Below are 3,018 nucleotides of genomic sequence, written 5' to 3' on the forward strand. Positions count from 1 at the left end.
TCTCTGTGTGTCTCTGTGTGTGTGTCCTTGATCGGGTGACTGCAGTAATAACACACACACACTGCGGGATAATAAATGTGTGTGAGGGAGGAAGAGGACGAGGAAGGACGACCTGAGGAGTTCTTGCCCCCCTCGTGTCCTGGATCGTTGACCACCTGACTGGCAGACCACAGTATGTGCGCCTGCAACACCGTGTGTCAGACGGCGTGGTCAGAAACAGCGGGGCCCCGCAGGGGACGGTCCTCTCTCCCTTCCTCTTCACCAGAGTCCTGCCGTCTTCAGAGGTTTTCTGACGACTCTGCTGTGGTTGGATGTATCAGCAGGGTGGCGAGGCAGAGGACAGAGCTGTGGGGGGGGGGGACTGCGAGCAGAACCACCTGCAGCTCGACGTGACAGAGACTAAGGAGCTGGTTGTGGATCTAAGGAGAGCCAAGGCACCAGGGACCCCAGTTTCCATCCAGGGGGTCAGTGTTTGTGGAGGACTACAAATACCACATGGACAACAAACTGGACCAAGAACACTGAGGCCCTCTACAGGAAGGGCCCTTCAACATCTGCAGGACGATGCTGAGGATGTGTTATGAGTCTGTGGGGGCCGGTGCTGTCCTGTTTGCCGTTGCATGCTTAAACTAGACCTCATTATCTATTTTCTGTGCAGTATTCTCTGCGGCTGTTCATCCGCGAGTCCTTTTTGGTTCACCGTAATAACTCTTAATAATGTAAATATTGTACATACCCACACTCCTTTATATTTGTCTTTATATTCTATATTTATATACTCTTTATCTATCTACCTTGACAAGTGTGCAATTGTGACAAAAGAATTTCCCTTCGGGGATCAATAAAGTATTTGTGATTCTGATACTTTACTACCTTTTCTCACCCGTAGAACCTCCGTATTCCTAACTAGGCTTCACGCCGTGTGGAGGACATTATGTTCATATTTCTTTCAGGTGGCTAAAACACGTCAGCTGTTGCAGGTAGTACACTGACTGGGTATAAGTACCGCATACGTCAAAAATCCCCAACTAGCCCTTTAAGGCCCGCGTCCACCAAAGCGTTTTTAGCCAGCTGAAAACTACCGAACTTTACTGGATGTAAACACGTGACTCGCTCTGCATGAAGGCTGAAGCAGGTGGAGAGGCAGGACGGACTCGCCGTCTGGGTCTCGGCGATTAGACCTACCACCAGTTTGAAGGTTAGACAAAGGCAGGTTCCAGGATAGTAACCGTTGCTACGTTGTGGTATTTGTAGCTAAAATTAGCGTCCCAGCTAATATCACAGCTAACATGAATGCACCTAGCTAACCAAGCTAGCTAACTCCACCCTCTCGCCCAAATATGGTCACATCTGGTTCCAAAAAAAACAAGATGGCAATGGCCAAAAGGCCAAACTGGAGGCTTCAAAACAGTAGTCCACAAACAATCGCGGGGCGCCACGGCGGCCACGCCCACGCCCACTACGGTCTGTGATGTCAGCAGCTGAAGTTTTTTAGTGAAGCAGCTGAGATTCTTTAAGATACGTTATGTAAAAATCATTACTGGACCCGGTCTCAGTCTGAATGTGGTGAGTTCTGCAGAGAACCAGAACACGACGTGGACTTTGTGACTCTGTCTGCTTGCAGCATTAAAGCATCTCTAATTAATGCCTCTAGCGCTTTAAGCTAGATGCTAACCCCAGCATGCTAACACGCTGATGCTCAGCAGGGACAATGGTGGACCGACTGGATGGCGTTGCTGTGGAGACACGCTGCTGATTGGTCCTTCACAGAGACTTTGGCCTCGTGGCTGTTTGATAAATCAGGTGTGAAGGACGAGACCTTTCCAGAGACTCAGTTACCAGACGATCAGCGTGAGAACCGAAGCTTTTCTCTTTATTCTCTGTGATTTAACGCAAGTCTGACCTTCTCCCCCCCTCTCCTCCCCTCCTCCCCTCCTCCCCTCCTCCCCTCCTCCCCCCCCTCTGTAAACCAGCTGAAACCGGCCGACAGTGTGAACAAGACCTTTTCAGGTGAGAAGAATCGTCTCTCTTTCCTCCTCCCTCTCTGCAAAAAACTACTTTTCATTTTTTAATATGCAAATGAGGTATTTCCTCATTAAATATGTGCTGATTTGCATATCACACAAATCAGTTTTCCAGCACAGAGTCAGATGAATCTTTTTGTTTTATTGTGATAATAAACCAAACGGCCAGAAGTTTACAAAACGCTTTAATAAAATCTATATTTTTTAATGGATTTATAGAAAATATACCACTCGAGTGTGACAGACCTATTTTCCCCACATATTTACAGAGAAAATCAGAATGATAAGAGATGTTTAAAAAGAAAACCCTGTAAGCGCGTCGCTGTAAGAGCTCAGAAACACACTTCAAATGAACACATCCTGATAAATGAACATTGTGCTCTAGAAAACAAACTTTCCAGCGACGTCTGATTCAGTATGGAGAGTTTTAAAAAGACCAGATGAACCTTTATATGTAAAATACTAACAGAGATGAAACTTACACACTCGGATTAAAGTAATGATGTTTACATATATTTTTCCTCCTGTGTTTGATCGCCTCGCTGTTTTTATCCGTCCTCGAGTTCTCTGCAGGACTCTGTGACGAGGAGGCAGGAAAAGGCCGTCCTTGTAAATAAGAGTTTGTTCTTAAGCGTCCTGCCTGGTAAAATAAAAAGCCTCTGTGACGCAAAATATCACCACAGTCAGCGTGAGACCGAGGTGATATCAGAGACGAGAGATGGCGGACGGGGCGAGGATGAGGATGAACACATTAGAAACAGGAGATGAAGAGTCTGGCTTCGGTTGAGATTAAGGAGAGGACAGAGAGAGACGTACGGGGGCCGGTGGATTTAACCTCTGTAGGACCACTGCAGTGGAAAGATGTCCTCGTGTCTTTAAAGGCGTCCCCCAAATAAAATGTTACCAAACCCAGAATACAGTGGAAGCCAGAATCTGGACCCCACGAATACAGTAACCCCCCCCCCCCCCCCCTATATATAGTAAAACACGTCAG

At 47.1% G+C, this 3,018-nt stretch overlaps 1 protein-coding gene across 1 annotated transcript in view; it reads right to left on the bottom strand.

Moving 5' to 3' along the window:
• The window catches only part of LOC123974577 (sodium- and chloride-dependent creatine transporter 1-like), a 27,242-nt gene that overhangs the window by 22,440 nt on the left and 1,784 nt on the right, over positions 1 to 3,018 (bottom strand). The window lies entirely within an intron of this gene.

Source organism: Micropterus dolomieu, linkage group LG08, assembly GCF_021292245.1.
Source record: "Micropterus dolomieu isolate WLL.071019.BEF.003 ecotype Adirondacks linkage group LG08, ASM2129224v1, whole genome shotgun sequence".
Classification (NCBI taxonomy): domain Eukaryota; kingdom Metazoa; phylum Chordata; class Actinopteri; order Centrarchiformes; family Centrarchidae; genus Micropterus; species Micropterus dolomieu.